Source organism: Cavia porcellus, unplaced genomic scaffold (assembly GCF_034190915.1).
Source record: "Cavia porcellus strain 051 isolate PalLab524CR breed Dunkin Hartley unplaced genomic scaffold, mCavPor4.1 scaffold_6, whole genome shotgun sequence".
In the NCBI taxonomy this organism is placed as follows: domain Eukaryota; kingdom Metazoa; phylum Chordata; class Mammalia; order Rodentia; family Caviidae; genus Cavia; species Cavia porcellus.
In genome coordinates this window covers 72,660,933-72,679,447 of record NW_026947489.1, presented here as the reverse complement: position 1 = coordinate 72,679,447, position 18,515 = coordinate 72,660,933, and the positions used below count along the sequence as shown (strand labels likewise).

Below are 18,515 nucleotides of genomic sequence, written 5' to 3'. Positions count from 1 at the left end.
TGATGGTGAACACTTCTTTATGTATTTATTTGCCATTTGTATCTGAGAAATGTGTATTCATCTCTGATGCCAATTTTTGTAGGGGGTCTTTGAATTTGGGGGCTTGATGTTTTTCAATTCTTTATATGTTATGGATATAAGTCCTTTGTCTGAGGGGTTGTTGGCTATAATTCTTTCCCATTCTGTGGGTTTTCTTTTTACTCGATTATTTTTTTTGAAGTGCAGAAACTTTTCAATAATATGAGATCCCCTTTATTGATTTTTGAAGTGTTGCACATGTAGTTTCCTTTTTGTTCATGAATTCTCTGCCTATCCCATGTCTGCAAAACTTCTACCTACCTTGTCTCCCAGTAGATTTAGTGTTGCTATTTTAATACTTAGATCTTTGATCCATTTAGACTTTAGTTTGGTGCATGGTGATATTCATGATAGTTTCAGTCTTCAGTATGTGCAAAGCCAATTTTTCCAACACCATTTATTAAGGAGGCTGTCCTTCTTGCAGTGAACATGTTTAACCCCTGTGTCAAATGTCAGGTGGCTGAGTGTCTCTGTAGTTGTGTTTGTACTTCTAATGTGTTACATTGATCCTTAGGTCTATTTCTTTGCCAGTACCATGCTGATTTTATCACTGTGGCTTTGTGGTATAGTATGTGTTCTTCTTAATGTTTCATTCAACTCATGATACAAACAAAATCCACTTGTAATATTGCTTTTTTCTCTTAAGTCTCATTTAAACTTTTCATATGCTATATGCTTCTGTTTAAGTAATAGCTACTGTTAACCCCATTAGTTCGTTAACACTAACTGGAAACACTGAAGTGTATGTGAAAGACCTAAACCTCTAAGCATTCAGTCTTCTAAGTAATGCATTTCCATTATCACAATTTCTTACACTATCGCAATTCTTGTGTCATCTGGAAGATAATCACTTCCACTGTCTACAAACAGAAACTAGCATGTCTCCCTCAACACTTACCACAAGGAGTCTTGAGAAACTACTTTAATATCTCTGAAAAGCACTATATTCAGCTCCATATGTTATAACAAATATTACAATGGTAAATATACCATTCCAAAAAATACTATTTCATCTTCTCTTTACTGTCACCAAACTAGGAATGGCACACTGCCACAAACATGCATTAAGATGTCATTAAGCTGACATGGGTGCTGATATTTCTTCTGTTTACATACGACAAAACTGAGATTAGGGAAGTGAATTCATCTCCTCCAGGATCCTTATCAGAGAGCATGGGAGCCAAGACACAAATCCAAACCTTTCTTGCTCAGTAGTTGGATTGCAGCCTCGCCACTGATCCAAAAGTCCTTGCACTGGGTCAGGCATCCAGCAGGCACTCAGTTAGCTTGCATAACTCAATGTCTTCTTTCTCTCCCAGGGTTTACTTCCCTGCAGTGGCCAACTATCACTGGCCCAAGCCGGGTCTCAGCTTTGTGGTGAACAGGAAGGTGACTGTTGAGATTGGAGTCTATGCCTTGGACCAGTTCCTGAGCACAAATGAACTACAGGACACCTGGATGGTGGCAGGACCTCTCTTGGACAACAAGACTGAGCATGGAGCTGTGGTTTTGTGCGCCTCCCTCATTTTGTGGTTGTCCAAGGTAAGACAGAAGGAAGGCAAGAGGGTGCTGATAAAATGTGCTGGAAAAGAGTATGGGGTGTGGGAGTGTGGGAGTGGTGGGGAGAGACATCTCAGCTTCTTCAGCAAGACAGAATAATGGAATAATGAATGTGGGCACTGAAAGTGTTTTGCTCTTCTCTCTGCACATATCTTTTTTGAAGCACATGCCTCTCATCCCTATAGTTTTTTTTTTTTTTTTTTTTTTTTTTTTACCTTGAAGTTATCTGAAAATTTCTCTAAGTGGAAAGTGATCTCAGTAACATGATTAAGTGATTTTTATTAAGGCACTTTACATACATGCTGTCTCTCAGGCACCCAGCAGGAAACAGGTGATATGCTCAGTTGAAGTGTTTGGCCAGAAAAGACTATGTACAAAACAAGGCTAAGGAAACTCACAATGAGTTTTAGTACTGTGAGTTTTTAAAAAAATAAGAGTCCTTTATAACACTTGCTGGCATGAAGTAGACAGACATCACCAGATTTCATTTCAGAGCATTAGCCACAAAAGTAAGACTCCCTTACATAAGAGAGTAGTCACAATGTATTTTGGTATCTGTTACTTCCAAAGACTTCCCACATACAAAGCTCAAAATATGTAGAACACCATATATGGGACCAGAGGGACCGTCAGGGACCCTTGAATACACCAGAGATTAAATTATCAGGAAAAGGGCATAAAATAAAAGTGTATAATAGACAGTGAAATTTGCAACCTTAAAAATATGAGTAAGAAGAAAGGCACTGTTAAAAACAATAAATTAGAAAAAAATTCAGCTGGCAGAAGATATGAAAAATATTTTTTAAAAAAATTTAAGTAATATAGAGGAAACTATGAGTCAGTCTCATCTACAGCTCATTGGAATTACAGAAAAACGTGAAAGAGACAATAGAAAAGACAAATGTTTGAAGAGATGATTGCTGAGAAATTTCTAGAACTGCTGAGAGATATGAGACTTTTCAGAATGAGAAATCCCCAAAATCCAAAGCAAGAAGAAGACAGAGAAGGAGATGAGAGAAATCATCACTGTAGTTAAACCTTAATAAAAACCAAATGGAGCGACTTGACAGCAGCCAAAACAAAATTCCCCAGCAAGTGCAGCAGGGTGCTGGTGACTGACCTCAGAGAAGCAAGAGCAGAAGGTAGAGACAGTGAAATGTCTTCCTCATGTCCTCAGAAGATAAGTGTCCATCAAGAGTTGTAAACAGAGAAAAGTACTTTTAAGAGGATGATAAAATACACATTTAAGATCAAACCTAAATAGGAGCATTTGCATAAGCAATTGCTTACTGAATGAAATTCTAAAGAATGTATCTCAAGCCAATTGAAAATGATCCTGAGGTGCGTAAAGTATTGATAGACAAAGACACAGAGATACATAGAGTAAGTCTAACAGAACACTGGCAGGATACAGCTACAATATGAAAGTCTGAAATGTGGGGATTTTCTAAACAGAGATTCACAGAATGATTTAGACCCACAAGTTGTGATTGGAAACTACAGTATTTATATTTTTTAAAATTTTAATAGTAAATGATTTTTTTTTGTCTTTTTTTCCTTTTTATCGGTACCAGGGATCGAACTCGCAACTGCCTGCTTGCAGGGCAGGTGCTTATGCTGCTGAGCTAAATCCCCAGCCCCACAGTAAATGATTGCTTGCCTTTAATTCCACTCAAAATACTTCCCTTAACTTCAGGCACACCTATTTCATCTCTCGCCATGGTCTGAAACAGTTCAGATGTCCTTGCATGAGTGTCTTTAGCTATGCTTTTGTGGCTGACTCAGTCTCTTGAATTGATTCCAAACATAAAGCCTTTCACAGTCATTTTTTACCTTAATAAGAACCAATTGCCACATAATAACAAAGCCACTGAAAAAAGTGGGCAAGGACACCTTACTGTTTTTATCAATTTGCTTTTCTAGGGAAGGACACTCAACAGCAGCATTCACCGCCATTTTTTATCACATCTTCTAATGATACAATCAAAACTGCTTCTGAAAGTAGCAATAATTTTGAGGTAAGTGTGTTTGAGGAGAATAAATGCAAATGTGTCTTTGTAACTCTGTGTGTGTGTGTGTGTGTGTGTGTGTGTGTGTGTGTGTGTACTAGGGATTGAACTCACAACCTCATGCTTGCCAGGCAGGCACTTAAACTGTTGAGCTAAATCCCTGGCCCCTACTGTAAATTTTTAAATTTGGGCTTTCACCATGTATTTTGATCACATCTCATATATGTGTCCTGGCTTGGATGTCACAGTCAGAATCAAATAAAGCTTAACATTTGGGAATAATGAATAAATTTTAATAGGAACAAAGCAACAATAGCAACAAGAAGACAAGGGTTGAAAACATTACTTACATAGTGGAGAAAGAGGGAGTTCAAAGCAGGTGAGGTGAATAATGCCGGATGGTGTGAACAGACCCTAAGTTTAGTATGACCCTACAGTGCAAGGAAGGGGACAGAAGCACACAGGTGAGAATCCTGGGAGTGCTGGTCCACCTCAGTACAGTAATGGGGTACACTACGTGTTTATCATGCTCCAGTTTATTAAATGTCTTGGGGTCAATCCAGACTCAGACCTAAACTTGAGCAACTCACAAGGAAGGTGACTGCATGGTCAATAATTAAAAAATAAAATATATGAGGAAAGATAAAAGGTGTAGAAGACCATTCGGATGGCTTTTCTGGAATACAAAACAATTGCCTCCCCATTAGTTAAACTGAACCCTATCTCCATATACTGAAATGTGTATATCTGGCTAAGTTATTTTTTCCCTTTAGTTGGCTCTATGCAGTGTAAAAGGGGCTAGCTGAGGTATTAATGCGTAATCTTTGAAGCCCACCAACAGTTTTTTCACCTTGTGTCTCCCTATAAACAATTAAGCACAGCAGTATTCCAGAGCCACATAGCTCCAGGAAAGTCCACTGGGTTTGATTCTTAAAATTGAAAGGCTATGCCCAAGATTTAGCTCAGTGGCTCAAGCACTTGCCTCATAAACTTGAGGTCCTGAGTTCAATCCTTGGTGCAAAAAACAAAATCTCTGACTTCCCAGGGCACAAAAATTTATATATCAAAAACTAAAGCAACAGCCTCTTAAATGTGTAAATGCTACTTCAGCTGAGTTATGTAGATTGGTCTTTCTGCCTACTCTTTTCTCTGCATAATTCAGAGATGCTCTTCAGACTCCCAGCTAAGCCTGTTCACAGACTCATAATTCCACCATTCTCACTATCACTCATTTTTATGCCACTTTCTTCTTTACAAGTTAGTAAATTCTGTGTTAGGTAAAGGGGTGAGAACTTTGTTCTATGAATCCTCACCTGGACCAGAATTAGGACCCTTTGGCTGTCCATATCTATAAATATGTCTTAGTGTCTTTATCCTTGTCATGGTTTGCAATGTACGTGATAGATTGAAATTATCTCACTGGGATTCCAGTGACTTCTTAATGGAATTACAAATATAAACTTCCCAAACTGACAGGACAGAAAAAGAAACTGTAATATTACAATAAGAGGAGCTCATGATGTTATTCTCAAAGAACTAACTAGATATGAAAAAGAAATACATCAAAACAAATAGGAAGAGACTGTTTAAAATGGAAAAGAAGAGTCTTCTAGAGTTTAAAAATTCATTTACCAGTTTTGGCATACAGAGCATGATCACTGATGTTTAAATGCATTTCCAAGGTGTCTGCATATTTACTGAAATACAGTAAATGTAGCAAATATTATAGGAAAAAAACGCTACAGTCGGTGACAGATAACTGGGGCCAAACAGCAGATGCATTATTAATAGCTATTACTATTTAATAATATTTCTGCATTAAGGAGAATTAAGGGAAATAAATATTGATAACTTAAATGACAGACTTTATATGAGCTGTACTTTTTCATATCTGTCTAAAATAGTGTGAAATACTTTTCCTCACATATGCCTCTCAAAAAACCTTAAAAGTTTTATTTGATTTGTTTACTTTTAATTTTCTGGTGCTTCTAAAAATGGAACCTAGGGCCTCTTTCACAGTGAGTACAATATTCTACCCCTGAGTTATACAGGTTCCCTCTAATAGATTTTAATAAAACATAAAGAGATAAAATTACTGGAAAGAAGAGAGAAAAAAATTAAAGAAATACCAACAATAATAGTAGACAAGAATGTTAAAGTTTTCTAAGGCCTTTGATAATCCAGAAGAAACTAAAGACAAGACTGACATCCAGATGGGAGACAAGTGCTGCCATCCAGGTTAAAATGATAAAATGTTTCTCTACTGCTCACTGTTGGTCACAGAGGTGGGGAATGGGGCCCCAGTGTGGTGCAGCATGGATGGGGTGACAAGCTAATGTGGCAGCACTGTTCTAGGCCAGCTCAGGCTAAACTGAAAGGATGAATTTATCATGCATTGCAAACCCTCCACACCAGGCCATGTGTGTGGAGCTGGCATCATGTATTTATGAATTTAATGAAACAATTAAAATAATCTAATGCAGTTTTCCATATCGAATGATGACTCTATCAGGTATTTCACTTAATTAGAGAATAGTAAGCAGCAACTTATGCTTTAGCTTACATCAGGTACATGTACTGTTATGATGTGCCCATATTAGTTAATGAAGTGATATATTTTCTATTACTTTATACTGACTGATACATGAATTAAAGTGCCACTGTAGTAATTCTATATACTTAGTGTCACCTTGAAATAATGATCTTGATCAAGTTTAAGTATTGCCCTTAAAAACAAAGAATATATGTAGGAAGAATAACTTACAAATTAGTAGAAAGTGGTGAAAATGGAATGAGAAAAATAAAAAGCAAGAACAGTCTACTATCTAGGTCCAAGGAAGTAAGTTTCATTTATTGAGGCCACAGAAGCTCAGTAAACATTTGAAACTGTGAATCAGAAGTAAAGCCCAGGATTGGGGAAACAGGGGCCAAATACCAGGACCCTTGGGAATACTGAAAGACTTGTAACCCCTCCCAGTCTCTGGAAAAGTCAATATATTTCAGAAGGAAACTGCTTGTTTTAGAAACTTTCCTTGTTGTTGCAATAAAATGCCTAACATTCACAACTTGAAGGAGAAGAGGTTTATTGGGCTGACACCTTAGGAGTTTCAGCCCTTAGTGGTATGCAGCATGGTGGAAGGGACTGGAAGGTATTCTTATACTGACAGCCAGGAAGCAGAAAGTCAGGGGAGGGCCTGGGAAAGGATATGTGCCTTTCCAAATCACTCCTAAGTAGTCTGCCTCTTCTCACCAGACTTCCAGCTCCTAATAGCAAGTCAGCTACAATGCCCCATAATCCAGTTGCCATTGAAACATGAGGTTATGGGGATTATTTTGGGCCTAAACCACAACATTCTGCACCTGGTCCACTAAAGACTTATGCATATCTCTTCATGAACAGTGCATCAAAAGTCTCCTTCAAGATTTAATGCAAACTCCTAGAATTGATATCTTTTAATAATCAAAAAGAAATTAAAAGCCTCTGACACACACAGATAAACCTTCCCTTTTCAAAAGAGAGGAACAAAAGGATAGAAAGAAATCAAACAAAGTACATAGTAAGTATAATTGAATCATTGTGTGCAGCTTTCTTCAGCAGATATTCACGTTCCTGGCATCTCCAACTTCCGGGGGTGTTACTGTACTTTTATCTTCACTTTCACAACTTCACAGTCTGCTCTCTCAGAGGAACACTAACTGGCCTCCAGATCTTTTTCTGAAATTTGGGTGGAAGGCTCCCCGGTCCCACAACTCTTGCATTCCACCTGCCTCTAAAATCAGTACCATGTGGAAAATGTCAAGCTCTGTTTTCAGCTCAAGCACTGGCCAGGCCCCCTTAAATAGTGGCTGTAAAAGGTCCCACGTACCTGGATATGTGGTAAAGCAACTCCTAGGGAACTAATTCCCCAGGCTTGAGCTGGATGTTTTGGGGCTCACTTCCCAAAACAGTCTTTCACTTCATAGGGGAAAGCATAGAGAAGCATAGAGTCTTGCTGTTTTCAGGACGCCATGAGACATCTTTTTTTTTGTTTTTTTTTTTTTTTGTTTTTTGTTTTTTGGTCCTAAATCAAAGTATTTGATTTTTTAAAATCTTTTCAGCAACAACCACTCCTTGACCAAAACATCATATGGCCAGATTTCCAGTAGATTTATTTCTGGTAAACTTCAAAGCACTTAAATCACTCAGTTGTGGTATTTACTTTTGATTCTTAATGAAGAATTGGCTGACAAAACCCGTACCATAGCCTCCACATTGGGTTTCCTTGTGATTTCCTTTGCCACATTACTTGACTATGTTTACTCTAAGCTTCCTGCAAAATCTAAGGACATGAGAAAAATATAGACAAATTTTCAACCAGAGCATGGCACACTTGGTCTAGAGTCCCAGTGAAGTCCTTATTCCAATTGAAATATCTTAAGCCTGGGTTTTTCTATATGCTTTATATTTTTTTTTATTTTTTACAAACATATTGATTTTCTGACCTGTGACTAGAACATCTCATTAAGCTCAATTCATGGCATAGTAGGTCTGTTTCTCTGCCATCCTCAAACCTTTCTAAACTTATCCCACAAACCAGTTCTAAAGACTTCTAAACTACAGGGTTAGATAATCACAACAATGATTCTCTGATACAAAACTCTGTCTTAGTTATTGTCATTCCAGTGTGACAAAGTACCCGACATCTGCAACTTAAAGAAGAGAGGTTTACATAGGCTCCTATTTTAGATGCTTCATTCTTTGTATAGTTGGTAGCAAGATGGAAGAGCCTACAGGGTGGAAAGCTGCATATGTCTTGGCACGCAAGAAGTAGAGTATGTCAAAGGAAGAGCCAGGAAGAGAGATAAACCTGTCTTCATGTCCACAGTGACTTGCTTCTTCCAATTAGACCCCCACTCCTAACAAATCAGCTTCAATGCTCCATAATCCAGTCATGTTCCAAAAACAGGAGGGTTTGTGGGGGCAATTGTGGATCATAATCATGATTAAATCATCTTAGATAGCCCAAGACCTTTCAAGTCTTAGGAAATAAATTCTTATATCTTGGAACCTTCCCATTCCTTGGAAAGATGATTGCACTAGAAAGAAGTTAAAGAGGCACAGAACCTTCCAGAATTCACTCAAAATTAGAATGACACAGAGAATCTGTAAGAGCCGCATACCTTGTTGGGTTGTCAGCATCTGTCACTAGTGATGTGGCTTCCTGTGTGTCTGAAGAATGCACTTTCCTCCCAGGGTTTCTGGTATATCACCTGGTTCACTAAGGACCTTCCAGTGCTGTGGAGGTCCACCTGAGTCCATTCACCTAGTGTTATCGATGGCAGTGCCAAAAGGTACGACATCTTAAAGATGTAATTTGGGAGGAGGGGAAAAGGTCATATTTATTGACATTGTTTTCTTGTCTCTTGGTACTTCATACTCACAGGTAATAATCCTAGAGATATAGAAAAGCTGTCTGTAGAAATATGTACATTTCAGTAATATTATCATGGAGAAAAGTTGACAGTAAACACCAATGAAATGGAGGCAGATGCTGAATAGCAGAATGCTGTATCCACAACAAGAGACAGCAATCGTGAGAATAATCAGACAGATGCTTGCCATGATTTAAATGGACATAGAAAAACAAGAGACAAAGCTATCATAACAAGGATGAAAATGTGCAAATATGTTGCTGCAGAGAATGACAGTAACAGAAAATGGAATGATGGTTATAGTAGTTATGCTTTTTGATTACTAAAGTTTTAGTTTTGACCTATGAGCTCATGGGTCAAATGGTTTTAATTTTTTCAAATGGCATACATAATGTTGACATAATTTCCCCCCGAAAATGCAATTAATAAGTGGGAACACTTAATTAATGTTCTTTGTGACCCCTGCTAAAGTTAACACCACTTAGTGGTGTTCTAATTGGTACCCAAGCCATCTAACATCCTTGCCTGGGAGATGAATGCCTTCCTGCTCAGAAATGAACTGCATGGCAGTTATTTCCCAGAAATACATGAATGGACCCAGGAGTCCTAGTCTCTTGTTCAATGTCATTTCATTACTAGCATTCATACCATAAGCCCTCTTTTGTGGTTTCAGTGTTTCCATCTGGAGCATTAATCATAGACTGTAATTCTGGTTAAGATACACAGAAAAGGAATACACTGAGAGATTCTTGAGGAGTCAAAGACATAACCAAAGGATATGCAAAATGTCAAAGGAGAAAAATAAAGCAATGTGACAATGATGCTGAGATCAAGGTCAAATAAAAAGTCTCTGCTACAGATGCAGCCATTTTGTAACTCTCTTGCCATGGAGATACCAGATTCTGAAAAACACTGTTACTTCCAGAATTACATGGAGCTGTCTCTTCCTCTGGGTATCAGTCCTCTAGGATCAAGGTTAAGGTCAGTGGCACCCACATGGTTAAATCTTGATCCCACACATGTGATGTAGCTACCAGGAAGTAGCTGCTTACTGAGAGGAAAGCTCAGCTTGCCTCCTAAAATATCCCACAGTGGGTTCTACCCAAAACGAAGAACCTGAGTGCTTCCAAATATTTGGCCAGTGTAGGCTCCTCTTTGTCACTGTGCAACTGGTTCTCCCTTTTTCTTTGTTTAGGACGAAAAATGCAAGCATCACTCAACACAGCAAAGTGAGAGAATCCCCAGCAACACAGGCAACCATAGTCCAGTATGTTTCCCAGCTCTAGGATCAGAGCTGGGTTTCAGTCTGAGTTTGGCTCAACGATTAAGATTTCCATGGTGGTCCTACCCTAGAGAGAGTAATACCCACAGCCTCTGAAAGATCCCCAACCAAAGATGTGTGTGTCCTGAACATCTTAGTCCATTTTGTCTACTATAATAAAATACTATACACTGAATATCCTGTAAACAGCAAATATTTCTATCTACTCTGGTGACTGAAAAGCCCAAGACCATAGTAACGCTGCATTCAGTTTTTGCCAAATGTCTCCTTCCTCACAGATAGCACCTTCTAGCAGTGTCCTCCCAGGGAACAGGGAGGTCTTTTGGGTCACTTTTGTATGTGAATTAATCCCATTCATAAGAGCTCTAGCACCATGATTTACCACATCCCCAAAAGCTTCAAACATAACAACCAGCACAGGGAGATTTCAAAATAAATATTGGGTGGACCCAAGCATTCAGACCATCACACAGTGTTCCCATGTCTCTCAGCCTAAACCTGAGATCCTTCTGCTTCAGCCAAGCCTGACTCAATGAAGCACTAAATCCATACCTTTCAAATCTGTTCTTTCACAGGAGAAGATGTGGACAGGTCTCTGTTCCAAGTGGCCCACTTTAAAGAGAAGGGGATGCTCCTAGAGAAGCCAACCAGTGTGGAGCCAGGTCACACAGTCCTGGAAAACCCCACCTTCGCCCTCATAGGAGTTCTCCTAAAAGTAGTCCCTGCTGCCTGGCACTTCATCTCCATCACCCCCACCACACTGTTCTACTGTCACATCCATGCTGAGGAAATCAAACTCCACCTCTACCTGATCCTCAGTGACTGCACCATTCGGCAGGTGAACACTAAGAACCAGAAAATCCAAAGGAACTCATAAAGTACAGCCAGGGACTGTCTCAAGAGATTCTCAACTGGAAATAAGGACTGGCCTCTTTAAACAGAAACCTTGGTGTTGATGAGGAATTGTGCCCTGTGGTCATCTAGAGACTGGCCCCTGTGACAACCCAAATCTCTCTTAAAGGCATTCACTGCTGCATCACTGGTCACTAGAAAAGCTTTTGCAGCCTCTTGCCAGTAGTTAAAAGCATGCAATGACAGCATACCCCAAACTGTAGCTTTTCCTGATTACTTTTCCTTCTCTTGAAGAGATCCTATTCCCACCCCACACATAACAGGGTACAAGTGTGAGGGATCTTGTGTGGCAGAACATGAGGGGAGAGGGATATAGAGGTGATGCAGGCCTCTTTACCCATACAGGTACATCATCCAAACTTGTTCAGATATGATTCCAAAGGACAAAACTCCCATAACCACTGTTCTCTATGTCCCTTAGCCCATAGATGATGAAGAAAAGAAGTTTCAATTTGTGAGAATACACAAGCCACCTCCACTCAGCTCCCTTCACATGGGAAGCTGCTATACTGTGTCTGGTTGAGAGACACTGGAGATCAGGCCCCAGGTGAGCAGCAGCATGTCTGCCTAGTCTCTCAGTCAGAAGGCGTGCCTAGACAAAACTGGGGCAGGCCTCAAGTAATTCCTAGGGACTGGATGAATTCAATTCAAATGAATTGAATTGGGGAGAAAGCAAGGGTCTTAAAGGTGATCAAGAATACTTCAAAGGTAGAGAAAAGGCAGTTAGGGAGAGGAAAGATCACATCAGTATGGGAAGAATCATGGAATTTCATTTGGAAGTGTTTGGTGTATGGTGTCAATAGTTTCTTGTCAAATTGTACTTGCAACATATCTATAGTCAAATATGTTGGATTTATGACACGCATTGCAGCATTCCACACAATGAGAAATTTTGGATTGTCTGAGGAAAAGAGTGGTGGAAAAAAACCACTGTAGGATTTAGGTTTTATTTGGGTAATTTCATGGAAGGTGTAAGGACACAGATCTGCTCTAGATTGGATATTCTCAGAAATCATGGATATCAGGGATTGGTGGGACATGCCTGTAATCCTGACACTCAGGAGGCTGAAACAGGAGGATGATAAGGAGTTCAAGACCAGCCTGGGCTACATAGTGAAATCAAGGCCAGGATGAACTACATACTGAAACCTTATCTCAAAATTATCAAAAAGGGAGAGAGAGAAGAGAGAGAGAGAGAGAGAGAGAGAGAGAGAGAGAGAGAGAGAGAGCTGGAACAATTCTATTATTGTTTGGAAACACAGAAGATCTTATCTCTAGAAAAAGCAGATTGAAGCAAGAATAGAGGTTTAATTTCTAAGCTACAATAATCATTCCTTTAGACTGTGAGTATGGGGTGTGTTGACCTTTTTGCTATATGCCTGGTCACATCCTATGTATGTGCAATAAAGAACACCTGTCTTAGCTCAAATCAGTTTGTAATGACACTTAAATCTAGCTAGACACACTAGATATAGACAGAGATAACCATTTCTGGAAATAAGAGCATACTTTCTGGTCTTTCTCAGTAGCTCCTCCTTTGGACAGCATAAGACAAATAGAGCCCCTGGTCATTAATGCATGATAACTGAATGTCAGCATTGCCCGTATTGGCTCCTTCCAGTTAGAGAAACATATGTTGAATAGTAGTGTGTATTTGAGATGGGGTTTAAATGAGTGTGTGATAAAATTTTGACTCACCTGACATGATGACTGGTTTTGCAGCAGCATTTAAGACTCAGGACAGGGTACGTGACAATAATAATATAGGCAGCTACTAAACCCAAAAGGATCACTATCTTTATAACAGGTCTCAATAAGGGAGCCAGAGCAGAAAATACAGAAGCCAACTGAGAATTTTAAAGAAAGAATTATAGTCTATTTTTTGCTTTCTAGTTACAAATTGTCAGATTTACACTAAGTAATAGGTACAAGAAAAAATATTTGCTACAGTGAAAACTCCTGTAACAAAAAATTAGATTTTAATATGCAAACAGGGTGGAGGATGAGACCCAATGGTCAGCTAGAGTCCAGTCTAGAAAACTGCATGAGAGTTTCCTTTTGCATTAAGTGATAAAAAGAAGTTATAGGAGTCAAACCAACAAAGTGAAGATAAGAGACCTCACATTAGTGTTTTAGAAAATATCAAAACAGAAATATAGATGAAAAATAGTAATAAAAAGAATGGGAAAGATTGATGAAGAATCACAAAGCGACTTCTTACGACATTTCAGGCAGATACTGCCCACCTCATGATCATAGTTAATGTCTACAGTTGGGCCTTATGTCCAGTGCTCATCAGTGAGTGATGTGGAGTTTTTCTTTTGAGAAACACAGATCCATTATAAATGCTTTGGTGTTTTTCTCCCACATCAATTGCTGATAAGGGTAAGAGAAAGAGTGACATGACTGAGTTATTCAACAAATATTAGCCCAATATTGGGTAGAAGCATTAGTAGTGGTATTCAGTAGACATCACAGAAATCTCCTTCTCATGGAATATTGCTTTCTGGCTGATGGAATTTGCATAAATAATTTAATAAGCAGTGAGCAAGCACACCAGCACTGTGATGTAAACTGCACCATGACCTTGGGTTTTTTTAGGCTGTATTATCAGACAAGATATCTCTGTCAAGATGCCACTTGAGTTGAGACTTCAGTGACAAGACTGCTTCAGGCATGTGCAGGATAGAAAGATGTATATAGGGTCGTCAAGGAGATTGCAAACTTGATACCACCAAATGACAGAAAGAAGGCCTATGTGATAGAGCCCGAAAGACAGTCAAAGCAGAATCAGAGCTGTCCTGGGCCCATAGTACAGCATAGTACGGCCATGATGAGGAGTTGGGAAATTTTCCAAGATCAGTGGCAAGCCCTCAAAGGATCTCAAATACAGTAATACAGTACCTGAATTACTGTCATAAAGATGCTCCTGGGTTTGGGTGAATGGATGGTCAGCAGGAAAAGTGAAAGCAGAGAGACAAATCAAAGATTATTATAATATCCCAGATAAAAGTTCACAGAGGCATGACTAAGACAGTAGCAAAAGAGATGAAGAAAAACTGAAAAAGTCACAAGAACTGAAAGAAAATACCCAAACTAAAAGCAGTATTACTCTGTGTAACATATCTTGAAATCTACTTTGAGGTAAATATATCTTCCTAACTTGGCTGTACAAGTAGAGAGAAGGAAGGGATAACATGATACCTAAATGTGGAATATGACTGCTCCATAGGTAGTACTGTTACTTACTGAAATTGAAGAAAATGGAGACGTGCATGTGGGGAAAGAGGTCTGTCTTAGATTTTATTTGGAGTTGAATATAAATTTTCTGTTCATTGGAACAGGATATTGATGTTAGAAACCACAAATGTTGGGCTGGCAAAAAGAGAACTTGAAGATAAGCAGTGGAAAGACAAAGGATACAGGTGAAAATGGAAATAAAATTGGTGACTTAGGATAAATAAGCATTAGTTTTAATATGAGGCCTGCTCATCTGTGGGGGACTCACTATGTCCTTAGCCTCCTGAGCTTTTATTTGTGATGTGAAGTTGGTGACTGATGTCACTATGGAAGAGGATCAGTGCCCAAATAAGGCCAAGCAAGGCCATGACATATGCATCAGGATGGTCTCCTGTGACTAGAAATGCAGCTTCTCATTTTTCTTTTCAGCAACTAGAGCTGTACTTTTGAAGTCCACAGAAGCTTAGCTCTTCCGTGAGATGTATGTTGGCTCCCCAACAAGATGTAGAAAAATTTCAGTTATCTCTTGAGACTTCTGGTTAGTTTTCCACAATGATTCAGTTCAGAACAAGAGAGAAAAAACGTGCATTTTAGAAGATTTGCGAGAAATTGTTATGACTTATCTGCAAGCTGGCTCCTTTATTCGTTCAGCCTATGGTCATAACCATAGGCTCTGTGCTTCAATTTCCCCGTACATATAAGCAAATCATTTCTAGCCCAAACTCCAGAGTATCAGAATTTGTAGCTTTGTCTCTTAACCAAGAAATTCAGAAGTGGATGGAAGTTTCAAGGCATGTCAGACACACTCATAACCAGCACTGTAACTCACATGTCTTCATCTCTGTTTTCTTTAAGAGACCTGAGACCTACAGCATCTCTATTACTTCCATCTGCCAGAGGTCAGTAACAGTTGTCAGAGGTCACAGGTGACAGTGGCATTCCTGGGGCATTCTACCTGGTCTTGGAGGAAAGGGAAGACTCTCACTGCAAACCTCACCAAAGAATCCTCCTCATGGCCCTTGCCTCTGCCCACGAGGGCCCTAGACCAGATATACTGCCTCAAGGTCCATCATGGACTCTTCCTCTCTACTCAGGCAGTATCAGACTACGTGCTTCCATGGGTGGGGGGGAGTTAAATGCCTTTCCAAAGAAAGAAGGAAGTCAAAGATGCAGGTGAGGTGATTGAAACTATAGACATGTAAGGGATCAGAAGTAGGGCCCATCATAGAAACCTTGTTTCGCTCATTCCAGCCTCAGCTTTACCTCCAAATGCTCCAGGCTTGCTGCATTTTTTAGACCTGCATTAAGAGCAGCTGGAGGCCTGAGTGGCTTTGGTGGACTCTGTCTTAGACAAGCTGCTGAGTGGGCAGGTGCTGTATGAAGACCAGTATGTGAGTATGTGGGCTGAGGTCACCACCTCAAGCCAGATATGGAAGCTGTTCAGCTTCAGCCCATCCTAGAACCTGGCCTGCAAAGACAAATTTACCAAGCCTTAAAGGAGATCCATCCTCATCTGATCATGAATCTCTGGGAAGCATGTGCCAGGCAGTCAAGGGGGCCTCTAATATCTCTGGAGCTGAGGTGTGAGCATGTGCCCTTGAGTCTTGGCTCTGCATGTCATTTCTCTGGGCCTCCATTTCTTCACCTACAAAAGTTGCTGTCTGAGTTGCCCACTAGCTCTGAAGTTGGGAAGATGCCTACGCTATGTCCAACCCAGGGATGTCTCACCAGGCTTTCACAGACTATAAGTCCTGGTGCAATAACAGCATCTCCAAGAATATTCAACAGGAGTGGATGAGACTCTTGCAGACATTGTGGAGCTGGGACTACTGCCCAGAGCACCAAGCCAGCACCTTCCCCAGCCATGCAGATGCAGACAGGAGTAGGAGAAACATGGGAGTGTTCATTTCTGCCTAGGGAAAACAATGAAAAAAATATGTTCTTGGGGGTGGTCCTTGGCTATAAATACAAGAGAAAAATATTTATTGAAAAGTTATTTCATGAAGCCAAAATCAAACCTAGACTTAGCTGAAAGCCTCTAAGTGGAGCAATCACATATATGCATTGAAGATTCCCTTTAGCACAATTAAATAATCAAAAGATCAGTTACTAGTATCCCCACACCCACCATCATGGGCAAAACGAAAGGTTTCTGTTACTTTGTGTGGTCAAACACACATCAGCACGTGTGCATACTTGCAATTGGTGCCACTATAGTCACAGGCTCAAGGATGTTTGCTGAAAGCAATGAATGAATTCTCAAATTCCAATAGTCTTTAAAAGTTGTTGAAGTTGTCCCTCACCTCTATCCTTCTACACACTGACCCTTGTTTTTGATATGTGGCCCATTCATTACTCCAAATTCATAGTCATTCTATTTATTTAGCATTTTTAACCTGAACTATTTTACTGTGAACCAAACCTCCAGATTTCAGCCTCCAGTCTCTTTCTCATGTGCCTATAGGTTTGCTGCCAGAGTCCTATAGGGTGGCCTTCCCATTGCCTCACACCATGACTCCCAGAGTCTCACTCTGCTTAGCACACTGGCTCTAGGCTTACATCTAAGGAGTTCTGCACCTGGAAATCCCATGCCAGCCCAAACACCTGGGAATTAATCCTGACACCAAGACAAAAACCACTCACTGTGCCATGTACTCAAGTCATACTTGCAGTGCACTGAGTCCTCCCTAATCCCATACCTGCTCTGAGGCTCATCGGCTCATCTTGAGGCCAATGTAGCATCACAGGACTCCAGTTCAGCTTGGGACATAGTATTCAACCTCCCCTGGGTCCTGGGATCTGGCTCATTCTAAGGACACACCAGAGCCCACTGATGAGCTCTGGAGTATGAAAATACAGAAGGGGGACACAGACACTCCTATGACCCTACGAAAATAGTGAGCATCTCTATGCCCCAGGTTCCACTAGGCCACTCATCAAAGTGGCCAGGAAGTGAGAAGTTAGCCCAAGGATATGTAAACAACTTTTCCTTAAAAGGAGAGCTAGAGCCCCACCTCATATATCCTTTTCCTGGTAGAGAAACAAACATTCTAAATGGTACAGAGACACGTACTTAAATGTGCCAAAACATTTCAGCACACAATAAAGTGTCACTGAGTAACATGGGTCCTTGCTTCAATTACAATGTAAATAAAAACCGAGGCACAAATTTGCAAGTAAAAAGGCTTTAATTGAAAAATAATGGAAAAGATGTGGGGAAAATTGAAGGAGAGGCAGGAAAAGGTAATGGCTTAGTGAAGTTTCTGACAAATCCTGACTCCAAATACTTAAATCCCTGCAAAAGAGGATGATTCTGAAAAGCATTAACAACTGATAAACAGCCCAGCTTCTAGGGTGCCAGGGACCCCATTCATTCCTTTTCTCCTCCAGTCTCATAATAGAAGACAGAGTGGGGAGGGCAGCTGGATCATACGAAGCTTGCTTAGTTTACAGAACAGATACATGCTCCTCGACACTCACACACCCATACATGAACATATATTTTCTTATTCTCTCACCATATTAATATTCTAACATGTACATGTATCCTTTTTGCTAACTCGGTCATGAATATGAGGCTCTGGTATAATTCTCAAAAGTACCACCTTGACCAAAACAAAGACCAAAGAAAGCTTATCCAAAAATGGGCGTCTAGGCAGCACAATAGAACAGTGACCAAATCAGGGGTCTCAGAGCTTAAAATAGCCAATCAAGTTACAGCAATTCTCAAGGGAAACAGTTCCTTTCTTACCATGTAATAAAAGTGGCTGAGAACAAAACTTCTTGAGGACCAGGTATGGGCTCCCTACCTTTCTTCAAAATTGTAGCTACCTATGTCCTTAATTCTCTCCTTTTACCAATAAAGTGATTTTGAAGGAATTCTCCTTTTAAACTGACATCTCTAATTCTTCTTCTTTGAAAGAAAAAAAAAAGCAATAAAAATGTTACAGAATTTCAAAACAAGATAATTGAAAATTAACAATGGTTAATATATTACATATTGTTATCTTCAGAGTAGTTGT

The 18,515-nt window shown here is 39.8% G+C and overlaps 1 long non-coding RNA gene across 1 annotated transcript; it reads left to right on the top strand.

Annotated features, from left to right (window-relative positions):
- The first annotated feature begins 1,403 nt into the window (after window positions 1-1,403).
- Window positions 1,404-12,077, top strand: LOC134476489 (uncharacterized). Its single transcript, XR_010048191.1, has 3 exons — window positions 1,404-1,620; window positions 3,562-3,656; window positions 10,917-12,077. It is a non-coding gene; the product is annotated as an uncharacterized LOC134476489 (long non-coding RNA).
- Window positions 12,078-18,515: the final 6,438 nt, after the last annotated feature.